The sequence below is a fragment of the Hyperolius riggenbachi genome, chromosome 10 (genome assembly GCF_040937935.1).
Source record: "Hyperolius riggenbachi isolate aHypRig1 chromosome 10, aHypRig1.pri, whole genome shotgun sequence".
NCBI classification, from domain to species: domain Eukaryota; kingdom Metazoa; phylum Chordata; class Amphibia; order Anura; family Hyperoliidae; genus Hyperolius; species Hyperolius riggenbachi.
In genome coordinates this window covers 115,695,748-115,720,646 of record NC_090655.1, presented here as the reverse complement: position 1 = coordinate 115,720,646, position 24,899 = coordinate 115,695,748, and the positions used below count along the sequence as shown (strand labels likewise).

Sequence of the window (24,899 nt, the reverse complement as noted above, 5' to 3'; positions counted from 1 at the left end):
AGTTTTTGAAACCAATGGTGATGAACTTACCGTATGTATTGAAAGACACCAAACACATGCTTCAGATACTGCATGATGAACCTATTGGGGGGGAAGAAGTGATGGTAACAATGGATGTTGCATCACTGTATACGAATATAAAGCATGATCAGGGATTACAAGCGGTCGATTTCTTCTTTAAGAAGGAGGGGAAGATCAAGGATGAGCAAAGAGAGTATATATTAAAACTACTGAGGTTTGCCCTGGAAAGAAACTATTTCTGGCATGATGGCACCTTCTATAGTCAGACAAAGGGTTGTGCCATGGGGGCGAGCTATGCCCCCAGTCTGGCAAACCTGTTCATGGGGAAATGGGAACAGTCAATACTGGAAAAGGGGGGGCCTATAAGAATATGGCGACGTTTCATTGATGACCTTTTCTTTGTATGGGGAGGAGGGATTGAGAGCCTGCAGGTTTTTTTGGGACAGCTAAATGATAATGATCTGAGTATCTCCCTCACTATGCAGTTCAGTGAAAAGAGCATGCAGTTTCTGGATTTAGAAATTTTGCGAGAGGGTAACATAATGGGGACAAAAAGTTACTTTAAAGAAACTGACAGAAATGGGTATATAAGCACGGATAGCTGTCACCATCCAGCATGGATTAGGGGGATCCCCAAAGGGCAATTTTTGAGAATGAAGCGAAATTGCACAAACATAGGAGATTATTATCAACAAGTGGGAATATTAAAGGAAAGGTTCATGGAGAAGGGGTACCCAGAAACAGAGCTGGAAGGTGAGATTAGAAGGATAGGAGATCTGGATAGAAATGTGCTACTAAGGGACAAAGAGGAGATGGAGAATGGAGGTGAGTATGAAATCGCATTTATTACAGGCTACAATACCCAGTATAGGCAGCTACAGAAAATTATTACCAGACATTGGGACATACTGGGAACGGACCCCATGCTGAGGGGGATTTTACCCAATAGACCAAAGTTCATATATAGGAAGGCCCAAAACCTGAAACAAATCCTGGCACCGAGCTGTGTGGACCCCAAAAAAGTTCAGACTATGCAAGGGTGGCAAACGGCTGTTTTTTTTCCATGTCGAGGATGCAAACCCTGTAGGGAAGCTAAGGCTATCAAGACTAACAAAGTGGTATCCTTTAGTAACGGAAAAAATTATAACATTAGGGAATTTATCACATGTAATGATAGATATGTGGTTTACCTTGCTTGGTGCGAATGCGGATGGCAATATATTGGGAGAACTACTAGGACCCTAAAGGAAAGAATGGGGGAGCATATCCGTAACATTCGGAAGGGGTATCCCAATCATAGCCTCTCAGCACATTTTGGCAGTCATCATGACTGTGATCCAAGAGGCTTATCCTTCTGTGCCTTACAAAAAATAATACCCCATTGGAGAGGGTGTAACAAATTAAAGAGGGTATCACAGGAGGAGACAAAATGGATTCACAATATGGGGACCCTGAGACCCGAGGGGTTAAATATAGATATAGACCTGGTGTGTTTTTTGGGTGACTAGGGGGGTATGGGGGGATGATTTACAGGATTGGGATGGCACACCCTCGCTGGGGTGGATTTCCTGACAGGGGGGTGGATGTGATGTGTGTGCATGCATCTGGTCCCCTGGGGGGTGAGACACGCAGTGGGTATGTGAAATTATACACGCAGTAGATATGTGACTATGAGCACCAGGTGATGTAGGGGTATAAAGGCGAAGGAGGTGGCGCTTGTTACAGGAATATTGTTCGGTGTATGGTCATAATTAATGCGGAGGGGGGAGGGGAGATGGAACGGAATGGGGGGGGGGGTTTGTAGCCAATTTTTCTCTAACACGGACTCCGTATAGAGATAGGATGTTCAGTAATGTTTAATAGGAGAGGTATTGGGGGATGGTGTTTTTCATGGAAAAGTTTGAATGATGTTTTTCGGGGTGGAGGTATTAAGGTAACTGATTGTATGTATGGGAATGCTAATATGTGGGCTTGCCTGCTGGATGGCTCAGCTGGCAGGCTTGGCAATAACGCGAAGGGTAGGAGGGATGACATGTGCACAAGTAAATACAGCAGAATGTGATGATAGGTCACGTATGGAGGGGGCGGGTCGAGGGAGTTACAATATCTGAAGCCCTTGACGCATTGGACTCCGAGCCCCTGACGAAATCGATAGGGCGGAGTCCAATGCGGAAGTGGATTGAGCACGAAGCAGCGTGGTGAGGAGGCGAGCAGGCACCCCGGCGTCTTCCGTATGCGCAGCGGAGATATCGACAGGGACAGTCCAAGCCAGCCAGCCCGGCCACTTATGCGGGGGAGAGCCCGTGCCAAAATTACTCATATGTTTTTATACTTCTGGAGATTGTAAGTGCAATAGCTTTTTATTATTAAACACATTTTAGCAGTATTACGCTATGTCCAGCATTTTTTATTGAGGTCTTGATAAACTGCATCTGGTGATAAACTGCATCTGGAGTACAAGGAATTATTGATCGAGAGGTGGGGGACGACCCGGGAACGGTCCCAAGGTGCATATAGACCATTGGTTGGTCTGTTACAGCGGTGAGTGGCACACAAAGGGTGTTGGTGGTGGTCCACTCACATGTACATGCAAAAGGATCTGCAGCAGCTTATCACCAGTAACAGAAGAAGATATATTGAAAATTTCAGATATCTATGGACATTTTATATTTTTAGGTCTCATACACTTGGACCTTTTTTGGTTTTGTATTTTGCTGCCAGAGCGCCATTTCTCTTGTTTGTGTATTTGTATAAAGTGAAGAGAGGGTGAACTGGCTGATCTGTATTAACATTTGCTATGAGCGCTGACCTCTTGTGATAATATGGAATAAAATATATGTCAGATTTGCAGTATTAGATAGGATACACCCCAATATTAGGGGGGGGGGGGGGGGGGTGATATAGATAGGAAACTGTATCAGCTAGAGGCTAGATAGATTTGGAAACATGCAGCAGAAGTAAAAACCGGGCCTCAATGATTTCATCAGCTATAAGATGTTCTTGTAATATTTGTAATATCTGTGATATGGATTAACCTCTTTATTGTATAGAATATGCGTATAACAGGGACAGGGAGATATATATTTATATATATTTTTTATATTGATATATGTATATCTTAAATGTGTATTTACAGTAGGTCTGCCGTTCCCTGATTGGAATGTTTATGCCAATCGTTATATGTAGTGTGGGATGTCCCTGCATATATATATATATATATATATATATATATATATATATATATATATATATATATGTTTTATATATATATATATATATATATATATATATATATATATATATATATATATGTACATATACACACATATATATATATATATATATATATATAAATATATATATATATACACATATATTTTTTTTCTATAACTTTTTTATATACTCTAATTTACCCTCTAGATGGTGCTGGGGCTTGCTGTGCACTCTGTGGATTCGGTGGGGAATTGCTCGCACTTTTGTCTATGGGATTATGCTTGGGTGGGGGGTCTTTGGCTGCGCCGGTGGTTCTGTGTGGGGCGCCTGCGCAGATCTTGCTCTATGGGGGCTGGATGTGGTGTAGGTGCTGGGTATTGTGGATGTGACGCTGGGCGGACTGGCTCCGGGAGGTGCGTGTCACTTCCGGGATTCCGTGATGCACTTCCGGCTCTCGCCTTCTTGCGCTCCAGGCAGCATCGTGGCCTGGGCGTGCGGGTCAGGCTAGTGAGTACCTGCTTCCGCACTGGGACACGCCCCCCCGCTACCTCACTCCCACACCTTCCTGATTGGCCGGGATTGGTTTTTATATAGCCACTAGGACAGCACACTGACGTCTCTCACTATTCATGGATGCATGTTAGCGTCCATGATATCGTCGCTGAATGGGCACTTTAGTCTTCTGACAGGTAATATCACTATTGATCTTTCTGTACTGTATGGAATTAGGATGGTGCACATCTACTGTATAGTTTTGATTGAGCATATTGTGACTATTTCTTTATATGGTCTCTGTACACTATATATTCTATGGATAAGAACTCATATGTGGAATATGATGCTACACATGGAGGGACTCTGGGGACTATTTTAGTCCATGTAGCCCCTTATATATGATGCTGATCTACATATGGCACTTAGGGATTTATGCACAGTATTATGATATACTGGCCATGTGGTTAGTGGTGTAAATGATCACTATCATGGTTGTGGTTGTAGGCGTGCATGTTACCTCTGTATCTTTCATTGGTGTTGGGTCATAGTGTTGGGCTTTTGAGGTTTTTCATTGTATATGGGGGCTAGCACTGGACCCTTTTGCATGCTATTGTCACTATTAGGTGTATACATATATGGGTGCATGTATGTTTATGTGTATATATACATTATTACTGAGCGCGTGCAAGATGGCAGCCTCTCTTTTTACCTGCTCCACACCTTGTCTCGGCTCTGGGAAGCATTAATCACATATATGCACAGAAGGAACAAAAATACTTAGAGATTCCGCACCATGAAATCTCTGGCTACAACTGGAACCTTCTGGGAAATGTGGAAGTTTATGGATGGCTAAGTTACAAGCTGGATTGTACTCACCATGAAAGTCATGTGTAGCTGACCTTGGTTTTGGAGTCCTGCATGGGAAGCTGAAAAGCCACACAAACAAACAAAAGCCTTCTCTACCCCTACAAGGACACACAATGGAATAGGATTTCTCCACCAGGATAATCATGAGGTTCACAGCTTCAAACAAACCAACACATCAAAAAGCATGTCCATGCAACACAGCAAGCAGATCTCCTACCTTCCCAAGTCCTCTTCCCAAGGTAAGGGAATTCATCCTCCTTCCCCAAACAGAAGTAATATCTTTCAGCTGGCAATCCATTTTTTGCAGACTGTACAAATACCTTAAATGCATTCAGAGGCTGAAATTATATTGACTCCATTGCCTTTCTAAGTAAACATTAGTAGGCCCCATGCTTCTGCATATCAATGGAATTTGCACACCTCTTCTAGCAGATTTTCAAGGCCAGCATTTGCTTTTGTATACCCCCACTGATAAACAACAACAATCAAAGGAAGAGCTTACTTAACCCATTCCTTCCCAAAGAGCAATGTTAATCTATACAGCCAGCTTCTTACTATCTCTCAGGCCATCAAGAGCTGCATCTCACATTGGAAAAAAACAAGCTAATTTGCTGGAATCTCTAGTGATTTTATATAAAACGCACAAAGGTAAAAAAGGTGGCCAGGCCCATAAAAAGTGCCACACTCAGACTCAGTCCAACTTCAGGGACCCAGGCCCATTCAAGGAAAATAACTTTCCAGCGATCCCCAGTGACGGTTACTGAAAATCAGAGGCTGAAAGTAGCACAGGTTAACATGTCCCTAGTCAGGGATGCAGTAACACCCCGGCAGTGAACCCAGTCGGCAATGCTAAGCCCCATGTTGTCATTGCTCTGCAATGCCCGCTCTATAAACAGTAAGACAGCCATTATTGCGGACCTTATTCAGACATGCGATTTTTCATGCATCACTGAAACCTGGATTGATGCCAATGCGGGCCCCACATTGGAAGCAACCATCCCATACAATTACTCTGTCCTAAGTGAGGGAAGACGAGACCGCAGAGGAGGGGGTGTAGCAATTTGTGGCAAAACAACTCTGCAGCTCAGAGCCCTGAATGTTGGCTCAACAAAGTCCTTTGAATGTATAGGTGCCCAGATCTCAGCTGGTAAAGGCTTCAAAATTTTAGTGGTTTATCGTCCCCCCGGAGATGCTGACCCATTCCTACAGGAATTCTCAGAACTTCTGGCAATGCTGACTCTGTCTTATCCGAGATGGATCATCCTTGGTGACTTCAACGTCTGGGCTGATAACACTCAATCACAAAATGGAAATGAACTAATAAATCTCATGGGTGGACTAGGCTTCACACAAGTTGTAAAATCTGCTACACACAGAGGAGGGCATACGCTAGACTTACTGTTCCACCTTGGAATGGACATTAGTAACATAACAGTAACCCCAGTGGTGTGGTCAGACCATCACATAATACAGTTTACTATTGAACATCACCCTATCAAGCAGCTCCCTTAAGAAACAATCAAAATCCGTCCCCTGAATAAATGAACACCGGAGAGGATAACTGCCAACCTGGATTTTACAAATCTGCTCCACAGTCAAATGGACCCAAACACTCTAGTAACCCAGTAGAACAACACGATATATGAAACACTTGACAGTATTGCCCCATGGCGTACCAAATCAGCAACCAAAAAGCAGAAAGCTAATTGGTTTGACAAAACCATCATGGATCTAAAAAAGAAAGGGCGCAGACTAGAAAGACAGTGGAGTAAATCAGGGTCTGAGGAGCACAAATCTAGCCTAGTTCAACACCTCAGACAATACCAACAAGCAATAACCAAGAAAAAAAATCAGACTTTATCTCGCACAAAATATCTACAGCCAACAACAGAGCTGGTCAACTCTTCCACAAAGTGGAATCACTCTGCAACCCTTTCTGCCTAAAAGCCCCAACCACATTCTCCAGGGAAAGGTGTGAAGAATTCTCTGCCTTCTTCACAAACAAGGTGTCTACCATCCGTGCCAGCATTACACCAACAACAACAATTGACCACTGGACTTTGCATCTGCCTACTACCGTACCACCATGGCAAGTCTTTGACACTCTGAGTGAAGAAGATTTTGGAATTCTCATTCAAAGTCTCCGCCCCACTACCTGCGACCTGGATCCTGGCCCAACTGGATCGTTAATGCAGTGCCCAGAGCTGATCAGGCCAGCACTTCACAAAATCACTCAGTGCTCCTTGCAAAGTGGACTTTTCCCAGAAGAACTAAAGAAAGCAATCATAAAACCCCTCTTGAAGAAACCATCACTAGATCCTGATTCTGTAACCAACTACAGACTTATGGCGAACTTACTATTCCTATCAAAAGTTATCGAGAAAGCAGTCGCCAACCAGCTAGAAGCCAGGCTTACAGATAACAACATCTTTGATACTTTTCAGTCAGGATTCAGGAAAAGGCACAGCACTGAAACGGCATTAGTCCGAGTAATGAATGATCTACTTACTGCAAGGGACAAGGGTGATTGCTCAATTCTGATTCTTCTTGACTTGTCTGCAGCATTTGATACTGTGGATCATGAAATACTAATCCAGCGACTGAAGAATTACTGTGGCCTAAGGGGTACTGTTCTTAGCTGGTTTCAGACCTTCCTATCTGGCAGGACACAGCAAGTATGTCTGGGCACACACTACTTTAATCCAGTGCCACTTCCCTATGGAGTTCCACAGGGTTCTGTACTATCACCATTACTCTTTGCAGTCTACATGCTCCCATGGGCAAAATAATCCAGAACTATGGCCTAGGATACCATTGTTATGCAGATGACACACAACTGTATCTGTCTTTCAAGCCTGGCACCCAAGACCCATCAGCATCCATAAATGCGTGTCTAGTGGATTTACAAAATTGGATGAACACCAGCTGGCTGAGGCTGAACTCTGACAAAACAGAGGTGTTGGTGGTAGGCGGTCCACACATGATGGATAAAGTTCAAAACGCTCACCACCTCAAACTAGCAATTGGGGGAGATACTGTACAGTATAAAGACTCTGTGCGAAACCTTAGGGTGATCCTGGATGGAAATCTAAAACTCAAACAGCAGATATCAGCTGTCGTCAAGTCTTCCTTCTTCCATCTAAGAAATATAGCGAAAATCAAACACCTTATCCCAGCTGAAGACCTACCTGTCCTGGTTAATGCATTTGTATCCTCCCGCCTAGACTACTGCAACGCCCTGTTCATCGGATCTACAGATAAGGTTCTGCGCCCCTTACAGCTAGTACAGAATGCTGCAGCCAGACTCCTAGCCAATGCCCCCCGCAGCTCACACATCACCACAGTACTGCAAACTCTTCACTGGTTGCCAGTAAAATGGAGAATCACTCAAGATCTGCCTGCTGACATTCAAGGCTCTACACCACATGGGACCTAAATACATAGCGGATCTATTGGAACTTTATGCCCCTCCACGCACCCTCCGCTCTGCCAACAAGATGAAGCTGGTTATTCCCAGGATACACTTAACATTTGGTGCTTGGGCCTTTTCCTATGCAGCCCCTACTCTATGGAACTCACTTCCACAATCAGTACGAGAGGCTCCTTCTCTGGACAGCTTTAAAAAAAAGGCTAAAAACTCACCTCTTTACCCTAGCCTTTGAGACTGCATAATGCAGGATCACAGCGCTTTGAGTCCCCAGGGAGAAAAGCGCTATATAAATATTATTGTTATTGTTATCTATCTATCTATCTATCTATATATATATATATATATATATATATATATATATATATATATATATATACATATACATATGGGACTAACTATCCTATACCTCGTATGGTCACACGATTTGTGGTGATGGCAAGGTTAGGTTTTTTTTACTGAGTTTGGCATGTATTTATGGGAACTATTTTTTGAAAATCTTTTCGCGGACTTATGTTTGTTGAGGGTTCATTTCTGGTAAGATCGCTTTTATTGTATTGGCCGCTGTATCCTGATATACGCATAGATCTTGATTGGTATGTAATTATCTGTACAATTTATATTATGTTTTTTAACAGATGTGTATATATATATATATATATATATATATATATATATATATATATGTTGTGTGCCTCTGAGGAAGCTTTATGCGATTTGGAAATCCGAAAATAATCCGCATGTCTGTCCTGTATGTTGAAGAAATTTATATTGAGAAGAATTAAAAAGACTATTTGTTCATAAAAAGACCCGTGACTGTTTGGATCTTGTATAATATTTTGTAATTGATAAAGTACCAAAAGTAGGTGAGAGAGAGAGAGAGAGAGAGAGAGAGAGATCTATAATGTAACAATATTAATCTTTCCAGCTAGTACAGTACACTCACACTGAAGGGGAAAGGGCAGTAATGGGTACACAATTATGAGGGGTACTAATGAGGAACTGATTAGAAGCCAGTAATTGGGGGTACTATGGGGGGGGGGGGGATTTATGAGATTCCCATTATGTGAAGCAGTTAAAAGACCTCTATCGCGAAAATCATAACATTTAACAACATTTTAGGGTCTATAAGCTTTTGAAAAAATTGCACCGCTTTTAGACCCTAAAATCCAAAAAGAATCAGACCGCCAAGGGGGTTAAAAATAAAGCAAACCTAAAGCCAAATTTAAATAAGAAAAAATATATACTTACCTATGGATAGGGAAGGCTCTGGGTCCTATAGAGCCTTCCTGTTCCTCTCCAGCTCCGCTTGTTCCAGCGCCGTCACTCACCTTAGCATTCTTCGACTGATGGGCCAAAGACTGCTTTGTGCTACCATAGGAGCGCCGGCAGCTGGTGGACAAAAAGGGCGCCGCCATTCACTTCCATAATAAATATTGTTTAATGGGCGCCACACAGGAAAAAAGGGCGCCGGAGAATATTAACGTTTTACAAAGGGCGCCCAGAGATTTTTAATGTTTTATAACTGTGCTTGTGATTATTTAAGTTTAGAAAATGCGCCCGTGATGAATAACGTTTATAAAAATACTAAACATATTTATCGTATTGAACTAAAACATTATTTAAAATGTTATCCCTAAGGGCCCATATCCACTTGTGCGGTGTGAATCGCCGTGAAAAAAAATTGCATGCGGATGCGAATTTCACATGCGTTTGTATGCGAATTTTCATGCGAATTCGCACGAATGACGCTGCATGCAAATTTAACCATGGCAGTGCCTGTGTGCTTTTCAATTGATTCCATGCGAATTCGCATGAAAATTCGCATATACCCACATAGCGGTATGCGAATTCTGATGGCTCTGCCATGCAAATTTTTGACGCGGACGAAAACGCTCAGAAATCCTGACAAGTGGAAACAGTCCCATCCACTTGTATTGGCTATGCGAATTTGCATGCGGCAAACGCATGCAAATTCGTGATAGTGGAAATGGGCCCTTACTGTTTGTAAAACATTATTATTCACAAAATAAAGCGATCAGTACCTAACGTAAATTGCAATATATTTTTTACAGTCACTATTTGTAAAACATTATTATCCACACAATAAAATTATTTAAAATGTTATCCCTTAATGTTTGTAAAACATTATTATTCACAAAATAAAGCGATCAGTACGTAACGTAAATTGCAATATATTTTTTACAGTCACTATTTGTAAAACATTATTATCCACACAATAAAATTATTTAAAATGTTATCCCTTAATGTTTGTAAAACATTATTATTCACAAAATAAAGCGCTCAGTACGTAACATAAATTGCAATATATTTTTTACAGTCACTATTTGTAAAACATTATTATCCACATAATAAAGCGATCAGTAAGGGGGGTGGTTAGGGTTAGTCACCACCAGGGGGGTGGTAAGGGTTAGGCAGCATCAGGGGGGTCTTAGGGTTAGGCACCACCAGGGGGATGGTTACGGTTAGGCACCACCAGGGGTTCTTAGGCCCCGTCCAGTAGGGTTTTGGAAACGCGTGCAGGAGGCCGACACGCACGACATCAGACAGTGCATAGAGTGCACTGTCTGATGTTCACACTGCATGCGTTTCTGACCTGTGCGGCCCGGGAACGCCCGCTGCACGCATTTTTTGCAAAAACGTGTGGCTGTCCCAATTACTTTTCAGTGAGTGGATCAGCCACGCAATGCATACACACGCGGATGGCGTGCGTTCGCATGCGTTGCGTACACATGGCCGTCCATGTTTGGAATGTGAACGGGGTCTTAGGGTTAGGCACCACCAGGGGGGTGGTTAGGGTTAGTCACAACCAGGGGGGTGGTTAGGGTTAGGCACCACCAGGCGGGTTGGTTAGGGTTACGCACCACCAGGGGGGTCTTAGGGTTAGGCACTACCAGGGGGGTCTTAGGGTTAGGCACTACCAGGGGGGTCTTAGGGTTAGGCACCACCAGGGGGGTCTAGGGGTTAGGGATGGGTACAGGGAGGGTTATGTGTGAGAGTAGAGTTAGGTATAGTTTTAGTAAAATTTTAGTAATACTTACTAATGTTCTACAACACTTATTACAAACGTAGTTATATTTATATCATCATTATAAACAATATTTTCAGATTTTATTATAAGAAGAAACGATAAATGAAGGTTATTCACAATAATATACAATTATAACGATTAAACATATATTATCTTTTTTTAGCAAACGTAATTATAAGTTTCACTTTTGAAACAGGGAAGATTAACGTTTCCACAATTGGCGATTTCATACAAATTATTTAATGATTTCTAAATTTGTAAAACATTATTTGTAAACGAAATACAACACAATATTTTTATAAACGGTATTACTGCTTATCGTTTACACCCGTGTCCTTTTTTCCCCGACGCCCTTTTTTGATGCTTTTTGTTGGGAGCTCGAGTGCTCCTCAAGGCGGACGGCTCAGTGCTGCGCCTGTGTGACCATGCACTCGCACAGGCGCAGTACTGAGCCTGTTTAGCGCATGGGTTCCCAAAGACTTTGGAAGCCTCCTGCGCAGGGACATTTGAATGGCGGTGATGGCGCTGGAACGAGGGGACTAGTAGCGTAACGGAAAGGCTCTGTAGGGCCCTGAGCCTTCCCTCTCCATAGGTATGGTTTTTGTTATTATTAAAATTTAGCTTCATGTTTGCTTTAAATTATAGCAGCGATCTTATATTGTGTTTCATAATAAAAAGCAGCGCGGCCCTAACCTATACATATTCTGCTAGCTATCATTAGCGCCCTCTGCGGGCAGTAATGCCTTTATAAAAAAACAAGAAGGAAGAACTGTTGTGTTCGATAAGGCAACGAGTTAAAAAGGAAAGCATATCCGTGATTGGCTGCTGCGTCCAGTGTGGGCGTGGTAGAAGACTTGGCTGCTGCTTGTCAACAGACACACCTGAGCTGCACTCCCCGCTCGGGCAGCTGATTGGCTTGTGACGGCCTCTGGTTGGAGCTGATTGCCTCGGGGCTACTGCCTGTGTGAGCCGCTGACAGCGCTGGCATTCGGCACTACGGATGGCAGCAAAGACCAAGCGGAGAAAGTCTTGAACAGGTTGCAGTTCCGTCCGTTCCCCTTTGCTGTATAGACAGGCGATCTGTTCTCTGCAGCCGGGGAGCTGCAGTCTCCAGCGTACCACTGCCACTGGAATCTCTCAGGTTTCTGCATTCCTTTATTACTGCATGCTGACATATTCTGCACATAGATTACATATAGCAACTTGCATGCACTGTGCAATGTATGAAGTTACTCGATTAAAGCACTGTAGTTTGTGGGCAGGTGATCTGATGATGATCTGACATTGACTTGCTTTGACAGGTTTGGCTAAAGGTTGGTTGTTACCTGTATTGTATGCCCTTGTTTACATAGCTCCATCGGGACCGAAAACAATCCCATCCTCAATGTTTTTCTGCTAACTTTGCAAGTTTAACGATTGGGGATTGCTTCTTGCCTGCTTTGTATAGTTTGTGTGTTCACTGATCAGCCACACCACAGACAGGTGAAGTGAATAGCACCGATTCTCATTACCATAGCACCTGTCAAATGTTGTTATGCCGGTATGCCCTAAATTGTTTGCGTCTCCTTAACGCAGGGCCGGGCCGAGGCATAGGCTGGAGAGGCTCCAGCCTCAGGGCGCAGTGTAGGAGGGGGCGCAGAATTCATTCAGCTGTCATTCCTAATTGTGTTTGAAGCAGAAAGAAATAAGAAAAGGGGATATATGGCAGTGACTACAAGCCAGATAACTAGATATTAAGGTGTTGGGGAGGTTGTGGGCCCTGTGGCGCCTCTTAGGCTAATAGCAATCAGTGTGTGATGGCTGGGTGGGAGGGATGGAGGGGCGCACTTTGGTGTCTCAGCCTTGGGTGCTGGAGGACCTTGTCCCGGCTCTGATGACATGCCAATATTGCACCATCATGCTAGTACACAGTAGAACTTTGTCTCCAAGAACAGCCAACGGACAGCTGATTTCGGAGGCGTGCAGTTACCCTATAATAGTGCACTGCCTGGCATGGAAGCTGCTCAGGAAACTCTGATTAGGGCTGCACCGTATGGGGTTGTTCTGTTCAGAGCCGGATTTGTACTCTTTACTGCCCTAGGCCGCTGTCACCAGCTGCCCCCCCCCCCCTTTCAGTATAGGTAGTGAGATGACCCCTTCTCTTCGGTACAGATAGCCAGATGTCCCTTCCACCCAGTATAGGTAGCCTGATGACCCCCCCCCCCCCCCCCATCCGGTATAAGTAGCCAGATGACTCCTTCCCTCTAGTATAGGTAGCCCGCTGAATCCCTTATTCCCTGTCTTTCCCCTTCCATGCTTCAGTATAGGTAGGCAGCTGGTCTCCAGGCCACAGCAGCCATTGGTGTCACTGACCTCTCCGCTCATCTCCAGTACAGAAGCTTCATCTTCCCCTCCATCTCCATCAGTCACCGCAGTCAGGCACTTGCGCAATCTCCCTGCACTGCAGCATTTGCAAGCTTGCAAATGCTGCACCAGTTTAGACTGCTGTCCACCCGCCCTTGCTCCTGTGGTGCCCTAGGCCATAGCCCAAATCCGGCCCTGGTTCCATTCTTTGTATGGACTTATTACCATTACTTTAGTACCTCAGCAAGCAAGAGCAGAGACAGCAGGATGTGGAACATCACTCACCACCTCCTGTCTCTGCCATTGCTTGTTGCTGTTCAAAGGTAGGCATTAGTCCACTTTAGGTGAGCCAGCAGGAAACCTCATAGGGAACAGTTTTCTATTTGCAGCATACTCTTACAGCAGGAAGTGTTGTAATTGGTCAAATAGAGTGGGCGTAGTTTAATACAACCTATTGGAAACCTAACTGAGATAAAGTTGTGTGTTGGAAGCAGACTGTTAAAAGGTGATGACTAATAGACAGGGTCAGAGCGTATTCATGAAAGCAGTTGTAATGTGTTATTGGTGTACATTGGGTAGTACTTACATTTTATATTAAATAAAAAGTGTCCCACCAAGGTAAGACAGCAATTTATTGTCCATTTGACTGATCTGTTCCGGTGGATCGGTGCTTGTATTTAATAACAAACTATCACTCCATCCAAACTACTAACATGGCTAATTGCACACTTCTGCTTCTGTAATGGATTTGTGAACATTGTTGTACCATCTTTTAATTCAACTGTGCTCCGACATTGTTTGTGTGTTGCAAACCATTCAGGGATTGTTATCTTTTCTAGCAATGGGGATTGAGCATATATACAGAGCTTCAGTGACTGGGTTATGGGTGCCCAAGATTTAGTGTGGTGCAATGCCACAGAAAAGGTGCATTCACTCTATGCATGTTACTGCATGTGTTTACACTGACTCTACAACTGTATGGGTATGTTTACACCTCTGCGTTGTAACTGCCAAAATTATCCAAACACACTTTCTACAGGTTTTCCTGGATAACGTGTATATTGTCGAGCACCTTACCAATCTTCACCCCATGAAAAATAATGTGCACTTGGACGTTACGCAATAAGGTGAACTTATCCAGAAGTAGGGGTGGTCCATGAGATGCAAATTGTTCCAAGTTAAAACTGGATTATGCAACATTTGTATGCAGCTTGAAATAGGACCAATCAAATGCTCATAAAGTTACAGTTCAAGTTGCATACATTTGCAAAATCCTGTATGTAATCAAAATGACTTGCACCTCCTTAACCATCCCTAGCCTGAAGCTATTGTAGTACAAAATTAATGAAAATCACAATGCTGGCCATGAGAGAGGTTTGGGAGCGGCATACATGCAAAAAAAACAACCCTAGGAAGTTAGGGAGGAGGGTGAAGCCGAAAAACTGCTCGCCCTGCTCCTGCAAAGTTCCCAGCGGCATTAATTACTATTCACCCTCCAGTACTACATGGACTTAGGGGGTAAGATGTAATTCTGCTGCCAGCAATAATGACGGCCGAATTATGCTGTTTTTTTTAAGTAATTTTGGCTCTCTTTTGATGGCACACAAACTACTGTCTGAGCCCTGCTAGAGCCGTAATTCTCATTATGGCCTATGGTGGCGCGTGGTGCACCCATATTTCCCTGGGCCATTTTTGATCAATTTCTGTGAAAGCGTCCACAATGGGGTCTTGAGCATCTGAACCACCCCATGTAAGGCAATTGAAGAAGGGGGGCCAATGCAGGTACCACCTGAAATCTTTCTGGACTGAAAGAATCTGCTGTTAATGTCCTTGGTGCCAGTTACCACAGGACACCTGAGATTTTGTAGAGTGTGTGCCCTGTGAATGCTGTTTTGGTGGCACACAAGAAATAAACAAGGTTTGGTGACCTGCTCAATACTAGACAGGTGGTTTATAATGTTTTTTAGCTGATATTTAAAAAGCACATTATGCAAAATATTGCTGTCAGAAAGTTATTCTTATGTGGCAAACCTGACTTCTGACAAACCACATACAGGTGTTATGAAACCATTTTTTGCATATTGCCCTGTCCAAGTAAATAAACTATGTGTATTTTATTTTGAATAGCTGATGATCAGGGATGCTCACCGGATGAAATCTGAATGAGTTTCATTCGGATTTCATCCAGGTAATTAAAGCTCCTGAGGGGGTTAAACTTACCCAGCAGGCATCTTCTTTAAAGGGACTCCGAAGAGTAGTTAAAAACAAAATCGGAACTTACCTGGGGCTTCCTCCAGCCCACTGTAGGTCAGGAGGTCCCCCAGCGTCCTCTTGGCTCCTCTCCCGGTCCCTCTGCAGAAATCCCGATCGGCGACACCGGGGCCGAGTGTCGGGCTGACACTTCCTGAACGATGACGCTCGTCGCCATCACAGCGGCCGGCGTGACAGTACTGTGCATACGCGGTTTACAGTTAGAAAACCGCGCATGCGCAGTACTGTCATGCCGGCCGCAGTGATGACGTGTAGTGGCCGGCGTGATGACGAGCGTCATCGTTCAGGAAGTGTCAGCCCGACGCTCAATCCCGGTGTCTCCGGTCGTGATTTCTGTGGAGGGTCCGGGAGAGGAGCCAGGAGGACGCCGGGGGACCTCCTGACCTACAGTGTGCTGGAGAAAGCCCCAGGTAAGTTCCGATGTCGTTTTTAACTACTCCTCGGAGTCCCTTTAACTCGTTCCAATCCACAGCACGTGACTACTACGCTTCCTCCTTCAACCCGGAAGGAGGAAGTGTTTGTAATCATGTGACCGCGGCTTGGAACGCAGAGTGGGACGGGTTAAAGAAGATACCTGCTGGGTAAGTTTAACCTTCTCTCACACACCCGCTTAGGTACTTTAATTACCTGGATGAAATCCGAAGGAAACTCCTTCATCCGGTGAGCATCCCTGCTGATGGTAAGAACAGACACTCTTACTGGTAAGAGACTCCGGAGTATTGAGCTCTACTGTAGCTGAAAAACAAAAATATTTGGATGCCAAAATGTTGTTTTTACAACCAGGGCTGTGGAGTCGTAGTTGCAGAGTTGGAGTCGGTGGTTTCATACACTGAGGAGTTGGAGTCAGACAATATTTTTGTTTTAGATCCACAGCCCTGGTAAGTATTAGACTTAGGCCTCTTGCACACTGCAAGCGATTCCGATTCAGATTCCGCTTTTTAATCGTTTTTTACATCCGATTCCGATTTGCAGTTTGCTCCCTGCACACTGCAAATTGGAATCTGAATCGGATGTAAAAACCAATTAAAAAGCGGAATCAGAATCGGTATCGCTTGCAGTGTGCAAGAGGCCTAAGGCGTCGGTGTCGAGGAGTCTGAGCCATTTTGGGTACCTGGAGTCGGAGTCAGTGGTTTCACAAAATGAGGCGTTGGAGTTGCATGATTTTTGTACCCAAAGCCCTGTTTACAAGAGTGCCATTCCTATGTGTAAATTGTGCCAGTCTACAGAAACCAATCACATTTAACATGAGGCCCATGATGCGATAAATCAGTAGGGTTTACTGTATTGGTACTTTTGAGTATATTATTTGGCTGTGTCAAAGGGAAGAGTACACAAGCAGTGTGGAAAATCTTGTTCTCAGGTGTTTGTTTTGATCCATGAGCACCTGTCTGTGTATGGTAAATAACTGTTCAGCCATGTTTCTTCAGTGTGATTTTGTTACTTCCTGTAACTATTTAGAAATCAGATGTTGACAGCATAGGAAAGCAATCCAGTTAGTGATTGGTTATACTGTAGTTACAGCACTTTGTACTAAAACAGTTTAATCTGTGACTGGTCTGGCTGCCATTACAACACATCAATGCACTTTGTACTGTATTAAGGGGTATGGTCAGTTTACCAGGTTTTCTGTCTCTTCTCCCATCTTTTAGGGCCAGTGTACACCACAAAAGCGCTGGCGTAATTGCACCAGTCCTCCCTGCATATGAGGCTTTTTATCTTTCTATGGTATAAGGCCTTAAATGTATGCAAAATTGCAAGACAAGTTTTCCATGGATTTCTCCTGCAATATGTTTCTAAAGTATACCTTTAGCATTGATTTTATGATGTGCATCAGGAATATGTTTTTGCATGTGGAAAAAGTTGCAATGGCCAGCTACTTGGGGCCCCAGAAGTTTGATGCACATTTGTCTTGCCATTGATATCACAAGAATAGAGGTGTTACTTGGCCAGTGGGAGTAGCTTAGTTGGGCAGGAAGGGGTGGGCATAGTATATGATGCAGGCCTGAGTCTCACACCACTTCATACACTTTATAAAAGGGTAGGTAGGCCTGAGACACACTGCAGAGCACTTTGCTGACCGTCAGCTCTGCGTTTTTTATTTTTATTTTTTTAAAAAGCGCTCCCGTACACTTGCATGAAAATCATGGTAAAAATCGCAGTGAACACTTCTACCCTTTCCGTGTAGAATGAGAGCTTACCTATACAACCTGTTTATAGTATTTAAAGAGAGTCTGAAGTGAAAATAAATCTTGCTTCAGACCTCATAGATAGCAGGGGCATGTGTGCCCCTGCTAAAACGCCGCTATCCCGCGGCTTAACGGGGGTCCCTGATCCCCCAAATCCCCTCCGTGCAGCGGGGGAGCGCTTCCGCATTGGGGCAGGGCTAACCGCTGCAGCCCTGCCTCCCGCGCGTCTATCAGACGTGTACCTCCGCCTCTCCCCCGCCCCTCTCAGTCTTCCTTCACTGAGAGGGGCGGAGGAGAGGCGGCGATGCGCTGCTGATAGACGCGCTGAGAGGCAGAGCTGCTGCCGTTAGACCTGCCTCCAGGAAGAGCAAAATTTGTGACCAAGTTGGTCGTTGATTTTGCAGGGGGGGTTGGGGGTGAAGGGACCCCTGTTTAGCCGCGGGATAGCGGCGTTTTAGCAGGGGCACACATGCCCCTGCTAACTATGAGCTCTGAAGCGAGATTTATTCTCGCTTCAGTCTCTTTAAAATCTGTAGGCCCTAGTACCACATGGAGGTGGTAAAATTTTAGCCAGTGATTGGCCAATTAAAATTGGTAATGTGTATACAGCTGTAGTGTGATTTCACACCATGTGCATTGCATAATGTACGTGTTATGTGTGTGAACTGTAGTGGAGACTGGACATGCATTTCAAAGCGACTCGAGGACAAATTTAACAAATCTATAAACAAAAACCTCCCCCTAGGGCTAGGTTCACACCAGGGATGATCACCAGATGCAATCATGAGTAATCACGAGTGAGGCTTAATTAGTGTGCGGTGGTGATAGAAGGGGTTATTTGCCTATAATTCTGCCGTCCGCCCTACGTTCCAAAGAGCTTTCACGCTATTGGTCGCTTTGCAAGCCTCACACCAGCGCACTTCCTCCTTCCGGCTTGAAGGAGGAAGTGTGGCGCTGTGAGGTTTACAACACGACCAATAGGACACCTAAAAGCTCTTTGAAACACATGGCGGAATTATAGGTAAATAACCCCTTCTATCCCCCGCCGCACACTTGCGCTGATTAAGTCTCATTTGAATCACAAGTAATTGCATCTGGTGATCATCCCTAGTTCACACATACATTTTTTGTGGGGGGTGGGGAGGGGGTTGGGGAGAGAGTGTCCAGTTTTTGACAGTTGGCATCAGTTTTGTATGTTTCTCTCTCTGGATGTTTAATTAAAATGTCATAGCAATTTTTGTTGTGACTTTTTTCATGATGGGCAGCTTTTTTGTGACAATTGTTTGCACAGTTTTGCAATCGTGGGTACATTTTTGTGTTTAGTGACACGTAACAATCGCGACCCTCATGTTGGATCAGTGAACAAGCAATCATTCAGGTTCCCATAGACTCCCACGCAAATTACTGCGATCGTTTAAAATCTGGTTTGCGTCAGTTGTTCCCGTGGTACGCAGTTGCGAAAGTTGGATTGGGGAATCCTCTTTCGTCCTGTCGCCGTGGATCCCTTCGATCCATCTTGTGATGAGTGCATAGCTTTAGATGTGCTGGTGTTGTGCACTGTGAGTTGCTACAGCAGTCTGTGATGCACAAGTCTGTCGGCACGGAGGCAGGTCATGCACAGCTCAGACAAGTCATTGTGGAAGAGGAACTGTGAGTTGTGCATTTTGCTTTCTGCATGTTCATATTCTTCTGGCCACAATAGAGAATCTTTTCACTTCCTTTATAACACCCCCCCCCCCCCCCCCCCCCCATGTGTTAAGTACGTGGCATCCTCTATTTATGCTTTTCCCAGGAAGGGGGTCTGAATCAATACAATTCTCACTTATGATAAATATTTCCTGTTATGCTAAAGCTGGCGTTCGTTTTCATCATGTGTTGTGCTCAGGGGTGAACTGTTGTAATACTGTAAACCTTCCTACCAGAAAAGACATTGGTTTCGCATAGCATTATAAAGCATCCATCACTTGTTTGCTTATAAGGACAACAGTAATGAGAGGGATATGGAGGCTGCAATATTCATTTCCGTTTAGGCTGCTTACACACAGGGACGTTACAGGCTCACGTTAGTGCGCCTGTAACGCTCCCCCAAAGCACAGCAATGTAACACAAGTGGGCTGTTCACACAGCCCACGTTGCGTTACATGTAACGCTGCACGTTGTCCAGAAAGTGCAGCATGCTACGGCGTTAGAGCGGCTATAGCCGCGTTAGACTGTTTGCACATGCTCAGTGGGGGGCAGAGAGGAGGCGGGGAGAGCCAGCTACAGTAGCCGCGCACATGGCTACTTAATATTCACTGCACTGGCGGCAGCTGATTGGCCGGCGGGACCACGTGATGCGGAGTGTCTCGCTCCGCATCACGTGGTCCTGCCAGCCAATCAGCGCCAATCTGGGAGACCTTATAGGGATAGAGCTGCCTAACACGGCTCACTCTACCATCCTTTCTTGCAGCACCATACGTTGTTAGGTGCACGTTATGCGACCTTAACGTAGCGCCTAACGCAACGTCTTGGTGTGCAAGTAGCCTTAAACAATACCAGTTGCCTGGCAGCCCTGCTAATCCTCTGCCTCTAATACTTTATCCAGTGATCCTCTGGGACAAGACTCCGAGATATCCACGCCCCTTCCAGGAAATATTTCAATCCCTCCCCTATAAAAGAAAGGCCATGAGAATCTCTCCTCAGTTTGAAATATTTCCTGCACGGGAAGGATGTTTTTCTTTCCCTCGGGTGAACCAGGTCTGTGGTAAGTAGGGCCTGGGGAGCCTTGTAGGGGGCTGCCGAGACTGAGTTGGTCAGTCTGTCAGCATCAAGGTTTCTTACCTTGCCTCGTGTTTGCTCCCTTAAGAGGAGGGAGAAAGCGAGATGGCGTCCTCGATCCCTCTGGCCTGGTTGGAAGTGGCGGTGGGCTGTCTTGCACGCAGCTGGAGACAGCATCAGCGGAACAGAAGGTCCATCGGGTATGGTCTGGGGAAGTTTTATAGCCGCGCGCGCGGCTGCCTCTGACGTCACTTCCGGCGGAAACCAGGGCGGGGTTAGTATAAGGGAGGCGGTGGGACGCGCCGGCTTCCTCTCACTCTGGCTCTGTGGAGCGAACAGGACAGTCGCAATGTCTGTGGCTCCGGGGGAGGAAGGTGCTGGTCCTTCTAAGGTATTTTTCTTGCGCTATAGTAAAATACTTAGAACTATCGGGGCAAAAATTTTTCCATTCTAATGGTGGGCTATTTGGATCATGTTTTGCAGGCAAAAGATGGATCCAAGCGAAAGTGCCCAGTATGCAATACAAGATTGCCAGCTGAATGGGAAAAGACACTCTGCAAACCCTGCTCTAAGAAGGTTTTAGCAGAGGATGGCCTCTCTGTCAAAGATGCTTTTTCAAAACGTACATGGGAGGCTATTTCGGCTATTTTTAGGCCGACTATAGCTTCTACGTGTGTATCAAGAACCATGTTGTTGTGGTTGGATCAATTTAAAAATAAGATTCAGGAGGGGGCTTCTAAGGAAGAACTTCTGGAGGCCTTAGAACTACTTTTTAAAGGCACTAGCTACCTGGCAGATGCATCAGCAGAAGGCATTAAGTATACAGCGAGAGCAGCTGGGTTAGCCAATGTTACTAGAAGATCAGTTTGGCTTAAAACTTGGGAAGGAAGTATCACTTCTAAATCCAGGTTATGTTCAGTCCCGTTTACAGGTAATCTGTTATTTGGGCCTGAATTGGATGCTACTTTGGAAAGAACTTCTAGTAAAAAGAAGGTCTTTCCAAAGAAAAAGGTTACGCAGCCTACTAAACGTCCTTTCAATAGGCCACGTAATCAGCGTCAAGGACAGTCTAAAAGGAAAGGATGGTCCTTTAACAAAAATGGTAAGGGGAGTTTTCTTATCAAGCCCCAGGATAATAAGAAATCCATATGACCATCAAGTGGGGGGTCGACTGAAGAACTTCAGCGAGGTGTGGAGAAATTCAGTCGCCAGCCCTTACATTTGCGCAATTGTGAAAATGGGTTATCGAATAGAGTTTGATTCCGTTCCTCCCAACAGATTTATGATAGCAAGAAATCCGGTAGATGCGGCAATGTCGCAGGAATTGTCTCGAATTCTGAAAGTCATGGTAGATCAGAATGTGATCATTCCAGTCGTTCGGTCGGAACAGGGAAGGGGGTTCTACTCTTCCGTGTTTCTGGTAAAGAAACCGTCGGGGAAATTCCGGTTGATTCTCAACTTAAAGAAATTAAATCCGTTGGTCAAGTACAAACGATTCAGGATGGAATCGATTTACTCTATCAGAAATCTGTTGGAAGCAGGGTCGTTCATGGTCAATTTGGATCTGCAGGATGCATATTGGCATGTTCCCATTCACCCATATTCACAGAGATACCTCAGGTTTGCCGTATCTCTAGAAGGCACTCTGTGTCACTTCCAATTCACTTGCCTTCCTTTCGGGATCAGTTCGGCACCTCGCATTTTTACAAAAATTATGGCGGATGCGTTAGTTCCTCTCCGGGAGCAAGCTATCCAGGTGATTTTTTTATCTCGACGATATTTTGATTTTTGCCGATTCGGTGGAGCTTTTGAAGGCACATCTAGAAACTTCTTTGAGGTATCTGGCAGATCTGGGGTGGTTGGTAAATCGAGACAAATCTGTATTGATACCAACTCAAACGATAAAATTTTTAGGAATGATGATAGACACGTCAGTTCAAAAAATGTTTTTGCCACAGGAGAAGATAGACAAGGTTATGAACGAAATAACCTGTCTACAAAGGAACCCAAAAGTTTCCTTAAGAGTGATAATGAGAACTCTGGGACTTTTGTCTTCCACAGCTCCAGCAGTTCAGTGGGCTTTAGCACACCAAAGGAGGCTTCAGTCCTTTCTATTAAAGATCTGGGACAGATCTCAGCGGAACTTGGATCAAGAAGTGATGCTTCCCTTAGCAGTCATCCCGGATTTGGACTGGTGGCTGAACAAGGGAAATCTGTCCCAGGGGAATTTATGGGTATACCCCAGAGAAGTAACTATCACAACAGATGCCAGTGCTTGGGGGTGGGGTGCTCACGTGGAGCATCAGGCCTTTCAGGGACAGTGGAGTCAGGAAGAGAAGAAATTCTCGTCCAATTGGCGAGAATTGAGGGCAGTAAAGTTAGCTCTCATTCAAGCACAAAACATTGTACAAAACAAACATGTTATGGTAAGATCAGACAATTCCACCACGGTGACACTGATTGCGCCGGTTTGGCCAAAGAGGAGTTGGTTCCCAATTCTAAAAAAGTTAGCTGTGGAACCTCCTCTGAAGCTGCCGGACAGGAAAGATCTACTGTACCAAGGGAAGCTTTGGCATCCGGAGGTGGAAAAGTTAAAACTAGCAGCCTGGATCCTGAGGTAGTTTGGCTTAAGAGCAAGGGGCTTTCCAGTAGAGTTATTCAAACTTTATTGAAAAGTAGAAAGGATTCCACCAGAAGTATGTATATAAAGTATTGGAAAACTTTTTTTCATTGGTTAGATTCTTCCTCCTATGATTCTTTTTCTATTCCAGCACTATTGGATTTTCTGCAGGAAGGTTGGGAAAAAGGTTTATCGGTCAGCACATTAAAAGTGCAGGTATCAGCCTTGGCTGCCATGACAGGTAAAAAATTAGCTACGGAGGATTTGGTGGTAAGATTTTTTTAAAGCTATTAGTAGACAGGTACCTATAAAAGCACCTAATGTGTCCCCGTGGGATTTACCGTCGGTGCTAAAAGGGTTATCTGGGGCTCCATTTGAACCATTGGACCAGGGTGATTTATTGCATGTTACAATTAAAACTGTGTTCCTCACTGCCATATCTACAGCTAGGAGGGTTAGTGAAATTCAGGCATTTTCTTGTAAACCTCCATATTTTCAGGACTTTGGAGACAGGGTAGTGTTGCAGACAGACCCAGGGTTTCTTCCAAAGGTGGTGTCCAAGTACCATAGATCTCAATCTATTGTTATTCCTTCCTTTAACGTTCAGGGGAGTAAAAAGAAAGATAAAGATCTGTACCTAGTAGATGTCAGAAGGTGTATTTTACACTATATCAAGATTACTTCAGAATTCAGGAGGTCTGATTCCTTGTTCGTTCTATTTGGGGGAAAAAATAAAGGTTGCACGGCATCCAAATCTACTATTTCTAGATGGATTAAGAAAGCTATTACTATGTCTTATTCTTTGTTGAACCTGGAACTCCCATTGTCCTTTACGGCACATTCAACTAGAGCAGTGGCATCATCCTGGGCACATAATTCTGGTGCTACCCCGGAGCAGATTTGCAAAGCCGCTACGTGGTCAAGTTTTAACACTTTTGTGAAACATTATAAGTTGGATGTGTTATCAGAACAACAGCAAGCCTTTGGTCGTAAGGTCCTGAAGGCTGCTACCCACCCTGAGGTTTGATTCTTGCTTATCATCTCGGAGTCTTGTCCCAGAGGATCACTGGATAAAACAATAGTTACTCACCGGGTAACGTTCTTTCTAGTGATCCTCTGGGACAAGAGTCCCACCCGATTTGGGTATAGTAGATTAATTCTGTACTTTGTATGGAGTGGTTCATAGTATAAATAAGTGAAAGGAAGAGTTCTAGACAGTTATTATTTAAGACTGAGGAGAGATTCTCATGGCCTTTCTTTTATAGGGGAGGGATTGAAATATTTCCTGGAAGGGGCGTGGATATCTCGGAGTCTTGTCCCAGAGGATCACTAGAAAGAACGTTACCCGGTGAGTAACTATTGTTTTTAGCCGTAGATCCTGAACAAGCATGCAGCAGATCAGGTGTTTCTGCCATTGTCTGATCTGACAAGATTAGCTGCATGCTTGTTTCTGGTGTGATTCAGACACTACTGCAGCCTAATGGATCAGCAGGGTTGCTTACCTTGGATTGATTAAAAGGAAATAAATATGGCAGCCTCCATCTCCTTCTCGTTACAGTTGTCCTTTAAGTGACCATATAAGGAGATGCGACACATAAATCATACAGTCCATGTCTTGACTTGTGCTTGCACTGTACCCAGATCTGT

The 24,899-nt window shown here is 44.4% G+C and overlaps 1 protein-coding gene across 2 annotated transcripts in view; it reads left to right on the top strand.

Moving 5' to 3' along the window:
• Nucleotides 1-11,941: 11,941 nt before the first annotated feature.
• MARCHF8 (membrane associated ring-CH-type finger 8) overlaps nt 11,942-24,899 on the top strand; it is a 355,638-nt gene continuing 342,680 nt past the window's right edge. The window contains exon 1 of one of the 2 annotated variants that reach the window (XM_068257609.1): nt 11,942-12,216. The gene's annotated coding sequence lies outside the window, so the exon portion shown is untranslated. The remainder of the gene's footprint in view (nt 12,217-24,899) is intronic. The other variant, XM_068257612.1, reaches the window with a different exon arrangement.